Source organism: Notamacropus eugenii, chromosome 4, assembly GCF_028372415.1.
Source record: "Notamacropus eugenii isolate mMacEug1 chromosome 4, mMacEug1.pri_v2, whole genome shotgun sequence".
Taxonomy (NCBI): Eukaryota; Metazoa; Chordata; class Mammalia; order Diprotodontia; family Macropodidae; genus Notamacropus; species Notamacropus eugenii.
The window spans coordinates 117,130,479-117,138,986 of NC_092875.1; the positions used below are offsets into that span (position 1 = coordinate 117,130,479).

The 8,508-nt window shown below is 32.3% G+C and overlaps 1 long non-coding RNA gene across 1 annotated transcript in view; it reads right to left on the bottom strand.

The window, feature by feature from the left end:
* The window catches only part of LOC140500507 (uncharacterized), a 28,929-nt gene extending 21,538 nt beyond the window's left edge, over positions 1-7,391 (bottom strand). The window contains exon 1 of the long non-coding RNA XR_011965766.1: positions 7,171-7,391. This is a non-coding gene — a long non-coding RNA (uncharacterized lncRNA). The remainder of the gene's footprint in view (positions 1-7,170) is intronic.
* Positions 7,392-8,508: the final 1,117 nt, after the last annotated feature.

Sequence of the window (8,508 nt, forward strand, 5' to 3'; positions counted from 1 at the left end):
AAATTTGTTTGATGATTACCACTTAGTAATATAGTTTGAAATTTAGTACTTCTAGTCCACCCTCCAGCCCATTTTTTTCCATTGGTTTCCTTGCTATGTTGATCTTTTGTTCTCTTAGATGATCTTTGCAATTTTTTAAAGCTGTATAAAATACTCTGGTAGTTTGATTAGTATGTCACTGAATAAGTAAATTACTTTAGGCAGAATTATCTTTTTTATTATATTGATTCAGCCTGTCCATGAACAAATCATATTACTCTAGTGCTCAGATCTGTCTTTATGTGAAAAATATTTTGTAATTGTGTTTATATAGAACCTGGGTTTGTCTTGAAAGTTATAGTCCTAAGGATATTATAATGTCTGTAGTTATTATAAATGAAATTTTTCTTTTTATCTCTTTCTAATAGGTTTCATTGGGAGTATATAGAAATGCTTATTATTTGTGGGGGTTTATTTTCTACTCTGCAACTTAAGTTAATTATTTCAATTAAGTTTTTTAGTTTGTTATTAAATCAATTAAGTTATTAAATCAATTAATTAAATCAATTAAAATCAATTAAGTTTGATTCTCTAGGCTTCTCTAAACATATCACCATGTCATTTACAAAGAGTGATAGTTTTATTTTCTTTCTATTTTTATTCCTTCAATTTCTTTTTCTTGTCTTATTGCTATAGCTAGCATTTCCAATATGATATTGAAGAGTAGTGGTGATAATGGACACCCATGCTTCACCTCTGGTCTTATTGGGAAGACTTTTAGTTTATCTCCATTTGAGATAATGCTTTCTGATGGTTTTGCATAAAAATACTAATTGTTATTTTAAAAAAGACTCCATTTATTCCCATGCTTTCTAATGTTCCTGCACTACAGAAATGGAAGTTTTATTTTGTCAAAGGCTTTTCCTGCATGTTTTGAGATAATTATGTGGTTTTTATTATTTTTGTTATTGAAATGGTCAATGATGTTGATAGTTTTCCTAAAGTTGAACTGCATTCCTGCATTCCTGGTATAAATCTCACCTAGTCATACTATACATAGTCTTTGTGCTATATTGCTGTAATCTCCTTGCTAGTATTTTATTTAATATATATTTTTGCAACAACATTCATTAGGGAAATTAATCTATAATTCTTTGCTCTCTCTAGTTTAGGCATCAAAACCAAATTTTTGTCACAAAACGAATTTGGAAGGATTCCTTTTATAGCTATTTTTTCAAATAATTTGTGTGATATTAAAATTAAGTGTTCCTTAAATGTTTGGTAAAATTTACTTGTAAATCCATCTTTTTTTTCTTAGATATTTTTTCTTAGAGAGTTTGTTTACAGGTTGATTAATTTCTTTTTTGAAGATAGGGTCATTTTAGTATTCTATTTCCTCTTCTGTTGATCTGAGAAATTTATGGTTTTGTAAGTATTCACCCATTTAACTTAGATTATCAGTTTTACTGGCATATAATTGTACAAAATAACTCCTAATAATTGCTTTAATCTCATCTTCATTGATGGTGCATTCATTCTTTGTATTTTTGATACTGATCATTTAGTTTTCCTTTTTTAGTAAAATTAATCATGGTTTATCTGTTTTTTCCTAATAAAACAAGTCCTAGTTTTATTTATTAGTTCAATGGTTTTTAAACTTTCAATTTCATTAACCTCTCCTTTGATTTTTAGAATTTTTATTTTGATGTTTAATTGGGAAATTTAATTTGTTCTTTTTCTCATTTTTAAGTTGTATGCCCAATTCATTATCTGCTCTTTTTTATTAATTTAAGCATTTAAAGAAATAAATTATCCCCTATGTACTGCTTTGGCTACATATAAAAAATTTCAGTATGTTATCTTAGTTTTATCATTATCTTTAATGAAATTTTCAATTATTTCTATGATTTTTCTCTATGACCAACTTGTTGTTTAGGATTCCATTATTTAGTTTCCAATCAATTTTTAATCTAGGCTTCCATGGCCTTTTATGGAATATGATTTTTAGTGCATTGAAGTCTAAAAAGGGCACATTAGACATTTCTGCTTTCTGCATTCATTTGTGATGTTTCTATGCCCTAAAACATGGTTAATTTCTATATGCCTTATATTCCCATTGAATTTTCCCCAGAGGTCTATCATATCTAACTTTTAAAAAATTTTATTTATCTCCTTAACTTCTTTCTTGTTTATTTTGTGGTTAGACTCATCTAGCTCTGAGAAGGGAAAGTTGAGATCCCCCACTAGTATAGAATTACTTTTTTTCTTCCTATTTTTCTTCATTTAACTTTTCCTTTAAGAATTTGAATGTTATGCCATTTTATGGCATATATATTTGGTACTCATTACTTTGTTGTAGAAAGTACCTCTTTAGCAAGATGTAGTTTCCTCACTTATCTTTTTAAATTAGATATATTTTTTACTTTTTCTTCATCTGAGAGATCATCATTATTACTCCTGCTTTTTTTTTTTACTTCAGCTGAAGCATAACAGATTCTATTACATCTCCTTATTTTAACTCTTTGTCTTAATATTTTAAGTATTTTCTTATAAACAATGCATAGTTTTGATTTCTAATCCAATTTACTATCCTCTTCTATTTTATAGGTGAATTAATCCCATTCACATTCACAATTGTAAATACTGACTGTGAATTTTATTCCATACTACTTTCTATTTATCTTTCTCTTTTCTTTTAGTCTGTCTCTCCCCCAACATCTGAATGTGATCAGAAGATCACTGTCCTACATTTTCTCATGCCCTCCCTTTCTTTTATTCCATTACCCTCCTAACTGCTTGTTGGGTAAGGTAGATTTCTCTACCCAGTTGAGTGTGCATATGTATTCTTTTTGAACCAATTCAGATGAAAGTAAGATTCAAGCATTAACTACCCCATTTTCCTCCTCAGTGTAAAAACTCCTTTTTGCATTCTTATTTTAAGATAATTTCTCCCCATTCTTCTCCCCTCTCCCTTCTCTCAGTCCATGTCTTTTCTCACCCATTTATTTCATTTTATTTTATTTTTTTGCTATCATCCCAAAATAATCAGCTCACACTCAGGCTCTCTAAGTAGAATCTTTCCATCTGCCCTCAAAATGACAAAGTTCTTAGGCATTTTATATATTCATACACACATATATACGCATAGATATGTAGATATCTATATCTATATATAATCTTCTCATATAGGAATGTGAGCAATTTAATCTTAATCATTTTCTTATGCATTCCTTTTCAAATTTTCCTTCTCTTGAGTATTGCATTTGAAAATCAAATTTTCTATTCATCTCTAGGATTCTCATCCAGAATGATTGAAAGTTCTCTATTTCATTAAATATCTACCCTCCTCCCCCAAAGAATTACACCAATTTTTCTGGATAGGTTATTCTTGGTTGTAATTGTAGTTCCTTTACATTCTGGAACATTATGCTTTAAGCCCTCCATTTCTTTAATGTATTAGTTGCTAACTCTTGTGTGTTCCTGACCATGGCTTTATGGTATTTCAATGTTTCTTTCTGGATGCTTGAAGTAATTTTCTTTCTGATCTGGAAACTCTGGAATTTGGCTATAATATTCCTAGGAATTTTATTTTGGGATCTCTTTGAGGAAGTGATCAGTGAATTCTTTCAATTTTTACTTTATTCTCTGGTTCTAGGATATCTATTATATATATATATATATATATATATATATATATATATATATATATATATATATATATATATACATATATACAGTTTTATAATTTCTTAAAATATGATTTCTAGGTTTTTTTATCATAGGTTTCAGGTTTTCCAATAATTCTTAAATTATTTCTACTCAGACCATTTTGCTAGTCAGTTCTTTTTTCAATAAAATATTTCAGATTTTCTTTGTTTTTTTTATTTTATCATTTCTTGATGTCTCATAAAGTCAGCTTATACTTGCCAATCTTCATTTTTAAGGCATTATTTTCTTGAGATTTTATATCTTTTTTTTCTTTAATTTGGTCAATCTTTTTTTTAAGGAGTCATTTACAACAGTGAAGTTTTTACCTCTTTTTTTCTCCATTTGACCAATTTGGTTGTTTTAAGGTATTGTTTTCTTTAGGTATGTGTGTGTGTGTGTGTGTGTGTGTGTGTGTGTGTGTGTGTGTATGTATGTGTGTGTGTGTGCGTGTGTTTGTGTGTGTGTTTTGTCAAGCTGTTCATATATTTTTTCTTAATTTTCTTGTATCACTCTCACTTCTTTGCCTAATATTTTCTTTATTACTCTTATTTGGTTTTTTAAAATAATGATTTTAGCTCTTGCAGAAATTCTTGTTGGATTTGTGTCCAGTTCATTTTTTTCTTTGAGACTTTGATTATAGGGTTTTTTTTACATCATTGTCTTCTAGATTTCATCTTCATTTTCCCTGTCACCCATAGTAGCTTTTTATGGTCAGATTTTTCTTTTGTTGTTTGCTCATTTTCCATGCCTATTTCTTGAGTTTCAACTCTATATTAAAGTTAGGCTCTGTTCCCAGACTGGGAGTAGAGATAGGGCACTATTCCAGGCTTCAAGCTTTTTTGCACTGCTGTTTTCAGAGCTAGCTGTAAAGGATCAGAAGTTTGAGCTTCTTCCAAGGTGTATGATCCAGCAAGAGGTATGGTCATTTCTTTACTGGTCTGCACTCTAGTCCTTACTCAGGAAGGGTCCCTGCTTCCTTACAGCTACAAGTGATACTGTTCTTCAGAGTCCCTGTTTCCTTGGGATTAAAACTGTTACTGCTCCTCAGGGCCCCTGCTCCCTTATTAACAAAAGTGCCAGTGGTTCTTATGGTCCCTATTCCCTTTGAATAACAAGTAATACTGTTCCTCAAGAGAGTATTTCTCCCTGAAGACAGGAAGCACTCCTCTCCCCCTTGGAATTGTGACCTAGAATTGTGTATAGGTAATAGAGTTTCCAAACCTGCTTTGTACTGCACCAAGTGCTAGCACAGGAGTCTCCTATAATCTCTTTCTGACCAGTTGTCAGATTCCCTTACTGTCTCTCATTTGAGAGCTCCCAAAACTACTATCTCTAAGACTCATGGCTGTTATTGCTGCCTCATGAGTTCTGGATCAGCCCCTATTCCTGTGTCATAAATCTCTCCTGACCTCCCAAGTTGTCTTGGGCTCAAAAATGCCACACGCTGATCATTTATTGCCTTTGTCACTCCAGAATTTGATATGAAGTATTTTTTTTTTAATGTTTTGTAGGGGAATGTTGGGAGGACTTGGCTATTTCAGCAACTCTACCATCTTGGCTCTGGCCCCAGAAGTGACTCTATTTTTCGTCTTTTGAAAGTTAAATCAATATTACCCTTTCTAATCCTGTGGATTTTCCCCCCCACTATGAAGGACTTTAAAAAAAATCTTGATAATTTTTAAAGGATCATTGGAAGTGATTGGAAAGTTACATTTATCAGTTTTTTTAGGACTCTGGCATATAGCTTATCTGACCCTGGTGACTTGAATTAATCACAAGCAGTCAGGTACTGTTTAATAAGTTCTCTACATACCCTGAGTATTATTTCCTTGGAGCTATTTACTATACCTCTTTCTTCCTACCCCAAAAGTTCATCTGGAATACCTTCTTTGTTATAACAAAAACAATAATGTATAAAATGACAAACCTGTGTTTTTGCTCTATTTCTATTATGAGGAATCATCATTTTTATGTTTTAACAAATAAAAGTGTTGAATGAGCTTGAGTTCCTATGGCAAACTTCAAGATTTGAAATATAAGCATACCAGTGGAGATTCAAATACATTTTTTTCATCATCAGCAACTAACATGGGATTAATCAATCACTTGCACCTGTGCACAGATAACTGTGCTATGTGTTTGGAAAAAATAGGTGAGTTTCAACTTGGGAAAGCATCTTACTTAAATCAAAGGAAAAATACCCTTAACCACAAATTTATCAATAAGGGTGTGATTTGAATTAATTTGTCAGCTATGCTTTCCATCTGTGTACATCAGCTAGCATCACATCCTTATCTAGTTCTCTATCATGTTCCACTGTTGAGAAGAGATGACGTTTTACTTGTATTAATCTCCAAACATTTTGAGACATCTGCCTCAGAATTTTGCATATTTCACATTTCATAAAATATTCAGAATTTTTCAAAGTGTTAAAATGTTCCTTTAAAGGGACAGCATGTGGGTGGAAAGGAGCTTACTCCAGATTCAATGCCAATTAGGGAAGTCATTATTGAAGTTTCATTGCCCTTTGAATTTTATAGGTTGACCACATAGAATACACTTTATCACGGACTTTACCCTCCTTTTTGAACTAAACAAGATATTCTAATATTGTAATCTTCAGAATGTATTTGAAAATTAATGCCCAATTACAGTATTCTAATCCTATACCATGCTTACAGGACAGAATATAGATTGTTTGACAGTGAATATTCTAAGAAGTTATTGCATCTTCCATGATATTTTACATGATGTTATGGTCAAGATGGAGGAAGATCAAGTGACTGGTTCAAATAGGACCTCATAGAACATCTGAATATGGATAGGGTAACCTCAGGTCCAGAGTCTTAGTATTCAGTTTTACATATCATAAAATCCATTATAAAACATGTTATAAAACTAGTTAAAATGCCTAAGTTTGATCAGGTTCTGAAGAACAGACTTAATGAATTCAATTTAAATCAAATCAATGAACAGTTATTAAGTATCTCCTATTTGCTGGACACTATTCTAGGCAATAGTGATTCAAAGTCAGAATTAAGTAGTACCTGCCCTAAATAACATATTCTGCTGGAAACTAACATCATGTTCTCAGATAAGTAAATACAAAATTTATGTAGTCTAGTGGACCATGCAGACCACTATACTAGTTGACAACACTGACATCCTATTAGTAATTCTCTGATTGATTCTTATGCAGTTAAAGGGTATATTCTGATATTTTCTCATAAATTGATACATATGTACAATATCTTCAGTTAGATCTACCCTAAAATAAAACTCAGAAAAAAAAAATCCCAAACTTCTTTCCTCATAAGTTTTCTCGCTTCTCTTTCTTTCTCATAGTCTTAAATAGTGATCCATGATGCTAGCTATGAAATTTACTAAGAATATAACAAACTACACAAACATATTCTAATAATTCATTTTGGTGAGAAAGATCCTAGCTGGAATCATCAATAACCATCAACTGCAACTACTAACTTCTCAACTTTGGAAACGCAATTCTACCTTTCAACTCTCTCAGGATGGCAGTCAGTTAGTAAACCCTCTTTAGTATTCCTTCTCTATAGCATAGCAGTGAAACTCAGTTCTGCTAGTAATTATCTCTTAGCTTCTCTCAAATATGAGAGGAAAGGAATTTTTCTTAAGTCTTTCCTCTGTACTCAACAGTCTTTCTTCAACCATGACAGTTAATCCCCCTGGAAAAGATTCCACTGTAATTCTTTCCCAAGATTCTATGCCCTCTTAAAGATATAGTAACAGTTTCCATAGTTTGTCATGAGAGGAAGCATTTAAACTGAGGACTCATATATAAAACATAAATACAACATTTTTGAGGGAAAATATAAAGGCATAAACATTTATTAAATGACTACTATATACCAGACATTGTTCTAAGCACTTTACAAACATTATCTTGTGATCTTCATAACCATCCTATGAGGTATGTACAGCTCTATAGTTGAAAAAACTGAGGCAGACAGGGGTTAAGTGACTTGTGCAAGGTCACTCCACAAATATCTGAGATTTGAACCCCTAACTCCAAGTCCTATGCTCTATCCACCGTAATACTTAGCATAGAACTCTAACAAAGGAAAGTATGACAAAAGATCTCTTAAAGGAGTTACCACTTGAGGAACTAGAAAATCTCAGAAGGGAAGATAAGAAAGGGGAAAAAATTTCAGGCACAAGAGACAGACTGTGCTAAAATATTGTGAATGGAGAAAAACCAAATAGACAAAACTTACTGGACACCGAATGTGTGTGTGTATGTGTGTGTGTGTGGGGGGGGGGTAATGGGAGAGCAATGTGGCAAGATGGGCTAGAGGCAGATTGTGAAAGGCTTTAAATGCCAAACAGACACATTTCTATTTTGTCCTAGAGCAATAGGGAGCTACTGCAGGGGAGTAATAGTTGAAAAATATCAATTTAGCAGCTGTGTATGAATGGATGGAAGAAGGAAGAGAATAGAAAAAAGGGAACCAGCTAGGAAGCTATTTTAGTAGTCCAGCTTTTGAAAAGAGATTATGATCTGAGCTAGGGTGCTGACCGCAAGTAGAACATGAACAGAAATAGGAAAGTTAGCAAGAGGTGATAGTTTGGGGCCAGGGAGAGAATGAATTCTATTTTGGATATGCTGAATTTGATGTGTCTATAAAGAATCCAGGTAGAGATGTCTAGCAGGTAAATAATAACACGAGAACCCAGGAAATACATTACTACTAGATATATAGATTTGGAAGAAACATGTATAGAAATGGTAGAAAGAAAAATGGGAGCCAATGAAGTCATCAAGAGCATTGCTAACCAAACTCAGAA